Raw genomic sequence first — 12,084 nt, 5'->3', positions numbered from 1 at the left:
GAAGCCCTGAGCTCTTGCTTCAAACCTAAAGCTGCTTCCCACCCAGGGGTGGGCTCCAAGGGATCCCACCACGGGTTCCTGCTAAAGATCGGCCCATTTCGGCGAACCTGTAAGTCCCACTAAAGCTGTTCCTGTGGTGCTTCCCCATGTTCAGAGCGCTTTAGGTGCACCAGGAGAGGAACCCTTTCAGCTGTAATGCAAATTGAATGAGAGCTCTTACCTCCATAATTTCAGGAAGTTGGAAGCCAAGGTGGTCTTACACACACACTGACAGATGACGGGGCTGAGGAAGACCTTGGTATTGTTCCTCCTAAATGTGTCTCCAAAGCTTCTTGTAATCACGAGTGAGAAGGTAGATGGCAGAGTGAGGTTTCAGATGGGTTTCTTGAGACTAATAAGCTTCTGCTAGGAGGGACCAGAGGCCGTTGCTAGGCAAGCATTGCCATTTTGGCATGTGTGCATAAGGTGTCACGGTATGTGCAGAAAAGAAAACAAGCTTGTGTTATAATTGCATGATGTTTGCTTTCATCATTTGAACCCAGCCCCAATTTTGTTCCAGATCATACTTGGGCAGTGGTCCCTTCAGGAATCATCATCGCCCCCTAAGAAAGACGGAGGTTTGTTTTCTGAGTTCTCACAGAGAGTAAAGAATCTCATTTGCGTTTCAGGGAATGATCAATTTATCTCCCTCTTTTTCTTCTAAATCACCACGGCATAATCTGAAGCAATGCAGTTTGTCCTGTCCTAGCTTCTTTTTCTATGAATCTTTATAGCCAGCCGAACAAACAGGTGTAAAGATAGTTTCTATCCTTGGGCTGTGAGACTTTTAAATACAACCACAATTACTCCATGCACACGCTAGATTTTTTTTCTTTCTTTTTCCCGTTTTGTTATAATTTTGCACCAGTGAGGTTAAAACCAATTTTGTTGTACTTAAGTACAATGACAATAAAGATTATACTGATACTTTTATTGGGCCTAACAATATTGAGTGATCTGCTGGTTGAAATATTGCACAATCATTGTTAAAATGTAGCACAGGACTTGTGCTACACCTGAGTCTACCTGGTAGTTTTTTATATATAAAGAGAATAAATTCCTTCCGTGTGACCTTCCTCTAAGAATTCACACTAATTAAGTTTTTGAGAATGGATCTTCAGTCTTCATACCCCTTGTAAACATGAAGTGTTTTTTTTAAACAAGAAGAAAAAAAACAACAAGGCAATTGATGTCTCCCACAATTTCTATAAGAACCCACCCTGCATCCCTTTCCATTTGCTCTACACGAAAGTCCTTCCTTTTTCATGGAAAGGATGGCTTACAGTATGCAGAACTGATGTTTACTCAAAATGAATATGAGCCAAGTATTTTCTAATTCATAATTCAAATCTCAACTTATAATAAAGAAATTGCATGGATAAGAACTTATTGCTTAATATTAGTAATAATTTCATTAATAATGAAATTTCATGGTTGGGATGAAAAGATAGCTTTAGAAATTTCCCCTATTTCTCTTCTCCTCTTATACACTGACATCACTTTCTTTTACCTTTTTCTAGGAACTTCCAACAGTTCTGGCTACTAGGATGAATTGATTGTTAACTTTCATCTCCATTTGCAAGGCAGCCCTAAACCACTTCTATTTCAAAGGAAGCTGCCATGATTTGTGCAACAAAAGATATTGTGAATCCTTTAACCACTTCGGTGGCTGCCATTTCCGATTTTATTGCCTGCGTGGGTGGGGGGGTGGGGGGTTTATCAATATTTCCAGAAGTCCCCATAGTGCCTGTGTAATGGTCACTTCCCTTTTACACCCTCCTGCCAGAATACAATAAGAGAATAGATAAGGATTATTCTTTATACCATTTTAGTTGTTCGTACTTTTTGTCATAGATTGCACCAGTGAGGTTAAAACCAATTTCGTTGGGTACATGATATATAATGGCAATAAAGGCTACACTGCCAGATAGACTGGCGTTCTTTCAGACTGGCACTCCAACCAGTCTCATTTGCTCCACGTGATCACAGTTTTCGTCTTAGTAATGCCAATAGCACTTAGGCCAACTCATGGTCTGTAGGATGGATGTGTCACACGCTGGCCATGCCCACACCACAATTAGCGAAGGGAAAAAAGTCCCGATACATCACGTCACATGACGCCGCCATGACAACACAAATTTGACATCCCTGACCTAGACTTATATACCATTTCATAGTGCTTTACTGCACTAAGCGGTTTACAGAGTCAACCTGGGTCCTTATTTTACTGACCTTGGAAGGATGGAAGACTGAGTCAACGTTGAGCTGGTGAGAATCAACATCCTGGCAGTGAGCTGAATTAGTCTGCAATACTGCATTATAACCGTTGCACCACCAGAGTCTTGATCATCCTCAGCACATCATTCATAAGAGTAAATACTTTCATCTGAAAGACAAATAGCAAATTGTTTAGCATTGTGTAAGCAAAACAAAAATGAAAACAACAATGGTCTATATGTTTGGCAGGACCTGCAACAAAGTTGTCATCAAAGCCTATTTCCTATTTACTCCATCATTTAGTAGGGGACAACGATGTAAAGCCAGAGACTTATGGAGAGGCTATTGCAAGCACTGAAAACTGTCCTAATTGTGTACCACAGCTAATAACTCATTTTATTGCCTCATACCCACTATAACCAATTACATCATTAGTGGCACACACTCGACACAGCAATATTTACTTTCTGGAATGATGGCAGGAAGTTGACTAGGGACCATAGCATTCAACAATAGCTCTTCCCATTTCAGTTGAAGCTGCAGATGGAACCGTCATAATACTTCTTCCAACAGAAAATGTTTACTTATCAGAATTGCAACGAGCGAACACAAGGACTTTATAAGTAGAAAATGGCTCCAGATCCGGATTCCTTCTCTCTTTCTCCTAGAAAATTGTTGTTATTTCTTTTTAAAGAAGTTACTGTATATTAAACTTTATATTTAATGTAACATGTAGTTTTTCCTGTCACATAATACAAATTATGGCAAATGCTTCATTTGTTTTAGATGTGTTTGTTCTATATAGCACTAAGATGCAAAAGAGATAAAACGTTTCAGAAATACCAAAACAAAACAATTAACTGGTATTGTCTCCCTCTCTCTCTCTTGCCTTAATGATTCTTTGCTATACTTCATTAGCACTACTCATTACTCATCACTGCCTACCACGCAAAAGGCAATTGCATGCAGAGTTGTGTATTTTCCCATCATAGTTCATGCTGAGTCAACACCTCGCTCAGTGTCACTTATGTAGCTTTTATAACGAGCTCCCAAAATAAACACAAACACAATTAGCTTCATGTATATGGCAAATTATTCATGCTCCATGGATAAACAATCGGGAGAACTATTGGCCGTCCCTCATTATCCCATCGGAATCCATTTGCTTCTGAGATGAAGGGTGAATTTTGAGGTTCTGCTGTTCTTCCCTTTCATCTGTTCAGGTTTATTTACTTATTTAATTCAAGTCAATTAAATGCTATCCAACTTCAACCAAAGGACAGGTAAGGACCCCCATGTTGTGCTTTTTCCTCAAAAACCTCTGTTTGGAATGCTGGACAAGAGACTCTTTCATTGGATTCAACAAGTCTTCCATTAACTGGAAACAAATGAATTTGGCAGCCTGTGCTGGGCATGTACGGGAGTAATGAAATTTTATGACACGAAGATTCCAAAACAGCTATCACTTTTGATACTAACACTTAATTGTCATTTGGGGGATTTGATTTTCTAAAAGAATTGAAACATTTCATTTAGACCGTTGAGTCCAAATTGGTTCCTGAGTTCAAATCGAAACACATACAAAGGCAAATGAAAGCATTTTAAAGAAAGTCCAAGTAAGACCAAAATAATTTGATGACACAATCCATATTTAGCAACCAAACTCTTGGTCCAGTAACAAACAAGCCAGCAAAGACATCAGAAGTGGCATTCTACCGGTTCAGACCGGCTCACCCGAACTGGTAGCAGAAATAGCGGGTGGGCCCGCCTACCCGCTCCGGCTCTATGGCATCCCATTTAGGCCCCTTTTTTCGCCAAAAGCACATGTGTGGAAGGCTGTGCGCATGCGCGGAGGTGGCACACTCACATTTGCAAACTGGTAGGGAAGGTAAGTGCATAGACCACCCCAAAAGATTCTTGATTATTGTACATTTGGTGATGTGCCATATATTCAGTTTCAACAATATTTTATAGACCTTAGCCATGAGTCTCACTAGCACACAATTCCCTTTGTTACATGCTTTACCGATTCAAACCCACAGCTGTTCTTGTCTAAGTTAATTCTCCCTTTAAGTAGTAAGTATGTGAGTCAGTAGCAAGCATGTCCTTCTGCTTGCAAGTCTTCTTGTGACTTGAAATTAGGTATTGACAGCCAGTCTTGTCTCACCATCTTTTCTCTTCTGGCTGAAATAAAAAAGCTTCCTGTGGTGACACTTGAAGAGATACTTGGAGGAGAGTCTTCACTGTATTTATTCCAAGACTCAGAATGGCACACCTAAAAAAAATATTTTTGAAATCGGTATTCATTTTAAATTGGTCAGACTGTAAGTAGATGCGGCATGCAAATATTTATTCATGGCCCTCCACTTTAAATACAGGTATTGCCCCAGGTTACAAGCTTTCCCCTGCCTAACCCTAACCCTAAACCCAAACAATCAGTCACGTGGCCCAATCAAGGCAGAGTCCTCTGGCCTGGTGACATCGGTCCTCCTTCCTCCGGCCAGGTGTGATAACATCCTTGGTTCCCAAGAGAAAGTATTTCATTTTAACTGCACAACCCCATCTCTCTCTCTCTCTCATTCCCGATCTCTATCCCTTGCTTCAGTGTGTGGCAGCACTGAAGCTCCCGGATGGCTTCAGAGGGATCAGCTTAAAGGTTGGCACAGGAATCTTCTGCTTTCTATAAGAGATATTGAGTCTCAAATATTTACTTATTATATCTAGATCTCCTTAACGCCCGTCAATTAAAAAAAACTTGAAATGCCAAGTGAATTCAAATATGTTGAAATACAGCTGCTTATACATCCTCAAACCCATTGTAATTATTTAAAATAGTGCTGGAATTTTTTCCCCCTCCAGCGCATAAGAAATCTCATGTTAATGTATTTCCCTTGGATAAAAACACAAGGCCAAATGTAAACGCTTATATAAGCATTGTTAATATGTTGGATGCATGTGAAATCTCATTAGATAGTCTGAGAATTAGATTGCTTTCATCATTGCACTAAAAGTGGCAGCATATCACATCAAGTAATTAGCAGTCAGTAAAATCTGTAAAGTGTTCTTGCATTGTGAATTTGGGGACTTTGTTGTAACATTCCATAGAAGTGATTGACAGTGTAATTCTACATAATGGAAATTAAATTTAGAATTGCACTCACGGCTCATTCCAACTTGTAAAAACTTCCCTACCGCTGCCAAACCCCAGAGCTGAGACGAGGCTTATCATCAAACAGGCCTGCAAATGGAGTCAATGACATTCTCTTCATTCCTGATCTTTACCAGATTTTAACTTTGGCTCATTTGCTGAGAATTTTCATTTGAACAAAATCTGCAGTTTTGGAAAAGATTCTGGCATTAACTCCACTGGGGACTTATAACTCATTATGACAAGATTGTGGTTGTACCTTTATGTTTGAGTTGCTGATGCTATGTGATTCCAAAACTCCTGAAAAAGAAAAGAACAAGACAGAAAAATGTTTTCATCAAATACTATTATTCAGAAAAATAACAATTAGAGAGAAAACCATGAACACAGAGGAATGTGAAGGCAGAAGAAAAATGGTGACATTAAAAGGATATTTCTGAACGAGAAATTCTGCTCTGGATAACTAAATATTCCATTCTTTATTCCCTGCCAATTATAGTTAACAACCTTAGCAACTGGGCCAAGATGCTTCAAGAAAGACGTGGGGAATTTTCAACCCCCAGGCTAAATCTCTGCAATGCAGGCTTTATCCCCTTCTTTGATCATTCCCTTATGATTCTGCTTTTATTAACAACAAAAACTATATTGAAAAGTATTTCTTTTAATTCTGCACTTCCCATGAATAAATTTCATACGTATTTCGGCTTTTTTGGGGGGTGGGGTGTCTCCTTTTAGCATTTGTTTTATTTGTTCAGTATTCTCCAGAACCCCTTTGTAAAATTTGTTTTTGTTGGTTTTATGAGACAAAAGTTATTATTTACTGTTTCAGGGCATCTTTCTTGAGGAGTCAATAATGTCAAAGTGATGGGCATGACCAGGAAATCAAAACCTTGTCACTTTTAATAATAAGCCATCACAAAAATATAAAAGGAGTAAAACTTGGGCACAGTAATTACGTATTTTTACATCATGAACTCTTCCCAAGACTTCTGGGTATGTGAACTGAAGAAAGCTCTGTGAAAGCAGAGCCAACAATAGAAAATACCAAGAATTCGGTGATTACACTGGTTCCTTGGACCCTCTCCAGATACGGAGATGATGGGAGATTTCCCATATGTCATCCAGACAGCTGCTCCTCATGAGAAGAATACAGAACCGTAGTTTTCCAGGGTTTGAGCACTAAGAGATGATGGCATGAAGGTTATGAGCAAGAAGGCATCTTGCTCATAACACATTGGAGACTTTTAAAGGATGTTAGGATTGCAAAATTGTTCATTAACTACTACTAAACTATTAGAGATCTTTGGAGCAATAAGTCTGAAGATGCCAGCTGAGTCTGACTTTTAATCCTAAATTAAATAAAACTTTAATTCTAAGACAAAGAATGTAAAGAATCTGAAATAAACAACAAAACTAAATAAGATTTTGATCCAAGAAATTTACCAATCTTCAAAGAATCAAAATAAAATCAAAACATTGAAATGTTTGTTTATTACATTTATGTGCTGCCTATCTCATCTTACAATAAGATTTTGGAATTAATTATAATGCATAAATAGTTTTTTTGTGGAAAATATTGATGTTTTTGCATTTGAGTAAGCAAGGATAGTTAACAACTGGTGTTGTTTTGCTGTAGTCCTAATTATTTTTACTTTGGCTCCTTCCATTGTGGGTATAATATGGCCCTTGGTTCCAAAGCAATATTGTCTTTCAATGTTATATCCAGCTCTGTAGGTTGAATGTGGAATATGAAAAAAGAATTTAATTTAAATATCAAAAATAAGCAATACATTTTGCCTATTAGATGTAAGATACTTGTTTGCAGGTTGCCTCCAAATGTATTGGTCTAGAAAGTAGATTAAATGGGGTAGGAATGAAAAAAAGCCATGAAAAAAAGCCCAATATAAGTAGTAATAGTAACATATTTGTTTTCTTCTAAGATTATGTTTCCACATCTTTTCTCCTCAGCATTTGCCTCGGGTGGTTGGCATTTCTTCTGGAGTACAGATGTAAGATATATACGTCCGTTGATGTTCATAATCAGAAATTTAGTTATTGAACAAAGCAGACAATAGAATGTTTATACTGTTATGGCTGTTTATGAATTAAAATTGCTGCAAATGAAATATAATTTCATTGGCGCTAGTGGAGGAGATTGTATCTTTTGCTTTTGTTGGCTATTGGCAATAATAATCATTTACACAGAGGAGATGGAGCAATCAATCTATTTCTGAGGAGTATTGCTTTCATACAGGTCACTCAGAAGTCTGATTTGTTCTGCTTATTTCTATAATCAATAGGAAAATGTCCATTTAAACAATAATGTACATTTCAATTGCATTGTTTAATTTTATGGTATCTTTAAAAATATATGCACGGTACAAGTAGCTGGAATGCTTGCAGAATGAATGTATGTTGGACAAGATCAACATTTTCATTTAAAACTCACTAGAGATCCCTGTGCCACTAATGAGCAAACTTAGTGTGTTGATTTGCTGTTCATCAAAAGTGTAATCAAGAAAAATGTACAGCAATTTGTATAAACTATATTGTCACTTGAAAAATATTTGCTCTTTATACTAAGTTTATAGTTTTAAATTTCAAAGCTTCAGTGCTTTGAGATAGAATGCAATGGCCTGGATAATTAAAACAACCCAAATTTTCCATAGGGACTTTTCAGCTGTTGATAATTCATAACTCTAATTACAGTTTTGAAGATTTACATTTTAAGAGCACCGTCAACACTCTGCTTCTTCTTTTCTTTTTTTCAACAAATGGGCTGGGAAATCAATCTTTATTGTTAGCAATACAGTAAAATGGTTTCTTCTAAAACTGCATTGTTGTGTCTTCATAATAAGCTAGTATACACTGGTAGTTAATGAAACATGAAAGTGTAGTGTAAATCTTCACTTAGTGCATGAATGATGACTCAAAGTTTACAGTCTATAAAGTAAAAATGCCCTTATAGTGGGATTTATTCCATCTCCCACAATCGTAGCTATTAATATAAAGTGAAGATGCACTAAGAGGTTATTTCTGCATATTTCCCCCCTTCTATTTTATTTGCTCACTTTGCTACTATGTTTCAATGTTTATTATGAATTATTGTTTTAATATATGCTGTATATTTAATTAGAATAACCACCAGCATAATGTTGCATTCCCATTTGGTCATTAGACACAATGTTTTTCTACTTGTATCCACCAGCTGAAATCATGGCAAGCAATGATGTTACGTTTGTGAGTGTGTGATTGGTGGGCATATTCTTATACATAATATTAATATTGGTATTGAATGTGTTTGTCCCTTTGGTTACATATTTTAATTAAATTATAATATATAAATGAATTATATATTTATTAATTATGTATTTATACATTTATACTGGAACTAGACATTGCCATTTCCAGTATAAAATATGCTTCCATTACTCTATAAACTTTATAGTTTATATACAGTATATAAAGACTAAAATTCCTTACCAATTATTCTAACATTCCAACAGGCCCCCTTATTCCGTTGTGGCCTCTTCATCCCTAATGAATAAGATAAGATTATGACCTTCAGTTGCTCACTGCTAAATACTTATTGTTATCCTCTTATGAAGCACAGAACAGAAAAAAAGCAATTTTATTGAATTAATTTTATTCTTCAAATACAGCAAGGCAATCAAGTCTGCATTGTGATAACACCTGAGAGAGATAAGTGGAAGAGTCCAAACGACAAGCAGGTGAATGTAATGTAAAATAACTTTCCTGTTAAAGAAAGGATCAATACATAGAGAATCATAAATTTTCCAGATGATACAACCAATCAATACTCAACACCATTTAATCTTAAATTAGAACTTCTGTTTGTTTGTTCGTTCTTTCCTTCATTCCTTCATTCATCATCATAATGATACAGTAAGTTTTGTTTATATAGATTTAAGTTACATAGATATATTTTATATGTAAATACAAGAATATGTGTGCTTTTGTGTGTGTGTGTGTCTGTAACTGCCAATTCTAAGTAAACATCTGTCAAAGTCACACACCCTCATCCAGACCAAGTTTTCTTAACTGGCTTCACAGCTCAGCCACTATAAAAGGCAGGAGCATCTTAGGGGTGCATTGCAGATAAGCTGAGATTCTTCTTTTCATTTTAGCTGGTTAGCAATCATCTTTCTTTTAAAAAATCAATTTCTATTAAAACACTGTGCCGATGAGGTGTGGGAAGTCAAGGGTTGAAAATGATGAAAGCAGCGTTGTGACGATGTGATACAATCGCCACCACTTTTGTACGGGCATTGTTATACTGCAAGCACATGTACAATGGCCAAGACTGCCCTCATCTCAAAACTCTGCTTTTTTCATTGGAACAAAAGGGGTGGATCCCCCAGGAACCTTTGTTAACCCCATTGATTGTTTAGTAATATGTCCTGTTCTATCCATCCATGGGTTGCACACTTAGGAAAATGTTGTAGTCACTGGTGGTTTGGTCCACCAATAACTTTCTTAATTTGTTGGCGCCTATTTTTACAACTTTCTGATAGACTTGACCATCCAGTGTCTCGACCATTTAATTGGCAATATTTTCCACAAGGAGATGATATAAAACTTCTCTGCTTGGTTTCCTCTCTTTATTCACCAACCTTCAAAGAATCTTGCATTTATTTCAATTTCAACATAACTGTTAATATTCAATAGGGTTACTTTCTAATTTCTCCATTTGTTCAGTTTTCATTTCCCCAGCTTCATTCTAGCCAATTTCAGACATTCCCCTCTTTCTTCCGCTTGTGTTCCAAAATGGCTACCTACAAATTAGTACAATAGTTACATTAATTTACCTACTTTGCTTACGGTGCCTAAATTTGGTTGCCTAAATTTACAATTTCTCATGAATTTGTGAGGAAACATTAGAGCTGATGTGATCAAAGTTTTACTGAAAGCAAAGTTTATTTAAATCCTCAGAAGAAATATCTGAGGGACGTCAAGGAGTTTCGTTAAGGCGTTCCTCAAGCTGCATAATGCACAAGATACGCACAAACCTTTCTCCTGCAATAAACTTTCGTCTGTTGTTATTCTGAAATCAAATTCAAATTGGACTTAGAGGTTCCTCCTTAGGTTAAACATCTCAGGAATTGTTGAGGCAGTCAAAATACATATACATATAGATATACATATAGATAAATATATATATGATTATTGCTTCACTCATACAGAACAGACTCACTGGGTATGGAAATAACCTAAAGACAGCCTTAAGTCCTTATATCGTATTGCATATTGGCCCTTTTTGAATTGATCAAATGAAGTATGGGATCAGTTTACTAGAACACATGCATCCACTTGTCAGTTGAATATTGACTCACGTATTAATAATGTCATTCATTCTTTTTCATTTATTCTTCTTGATTTAAAGCATCACCAAGCCTTCTATTCTTAATGCATTCGTCTTCCAAATCTCAATGCTTTTCTGAGAGATGTATCCCTCCATCTTGGTTTCCCATTAGCATAGATGAGATTCATTCATCTCCACACGCCTTCTTCTTTGAAGCATTGCTCTGCTTTCCCTACATGGAGATCTCTACTTTGTGTTTTGCTTGACTTCCCACATCATCTCATCATCCAATACTTTTCCACATCCTATGGTCTTCAGTCAAGGTTTTGACTCTTCCACACCAGGAGTTTAATTTTTCTACTGTAAATAAAATTAATATACTTACTATGTTTTACACAAGTCCTATCTATTTATTTTATTGTGCAATAAAATGACTCCGAGAAACATTGAGTGGTTAAAGGTCATTCCTATCACTCTGACAAAATCCTGCAAAATGTGTATGTTATGTGAAAGTATACCACATTTTGGAGATAAAATTGCAAGACAAATGGAAGAAATAATGAATTCTCATCAGCCAAAGAAACGATCCACTGTTATCTGAGCATGGTGTGAAATTTGCTTGTTTTATCGGTAGATGAGAAGAGGGAGCAAACACTCCTGGGTATTTCTTTGCACTATTCTTTATAGAATATCATGTCCTTTTTATTACTTCTTTATTATTATTCGCAACAACAGAATTGTATCACAGCGGCCAGTTGTTTCGCCGGATTTGGCATTGGTTACTAGTCGGGCCCCACCCAGGGGCCTAGGACGTCGTAACGTATTTTCGTAATATGCGTGCAGATCCAAGCAGTGCGGCTTTTTGCATTTGACTGGTGGTGATTTTGTCAATTTTTAACTGTTTTAAATGTAATTCCAGTGCTTTTGGAATAGCACCCAGTGTGCCAATTACCACTGGAATTACCACTGCTGGTTTGTGCCATAGTCATTGAATTTCGATTTTTAAGTCCTGGTATCTTGCGATTTTTTCATATTCCTTCTCGGCGACCCTGCTATCACCTGGTATTGCGATGTCTATGATTGTGACCTTATTTTTCTCAACCAGTGTGATGTCTGGTGTATTATACGCCAGTATTTTGTCGGTTTGTACACGGAAATTCCACAAGATCTTGACCATCTTATTTTCGGTGACTTTTTCAGGCTGATGTTCCCACCAGTTTGTTGCTGTTTTAATATTATAATTTTTGCACAAATTCTAATGGATCATTTGTGCTACTGAATTGTGCCGCAATTTATAATCAGTCTGGGCGATTTTTTTACAGCAGCTGAGGATGTGATCAACAGTTTCATCAGCTTC

Source organism: Thamnophis sirtalis, unplaced genomic scaffold, assembly GCF_051295495.1.
Source record: "Thamnophis sirtalis isolate CommonGarterSnake01/CBP01778 unplaced genomic scaffold, rThaSir2_p1.2 scaffold_2, whole genome shotgun sequence".
In the NCBI taxonomy this organism is placed as follows: domain Eukaryota; kingdom Metazoa; phylum Chordata; class Lepidosauria; order Squamata; family Natricidae; genus Thamnophis; species Thamnophis sirtalis.
The sequence above is the reverse complement of the archived record's forward strand: the minus strand, read 5'-3'. Positions refer to the sequence as shown.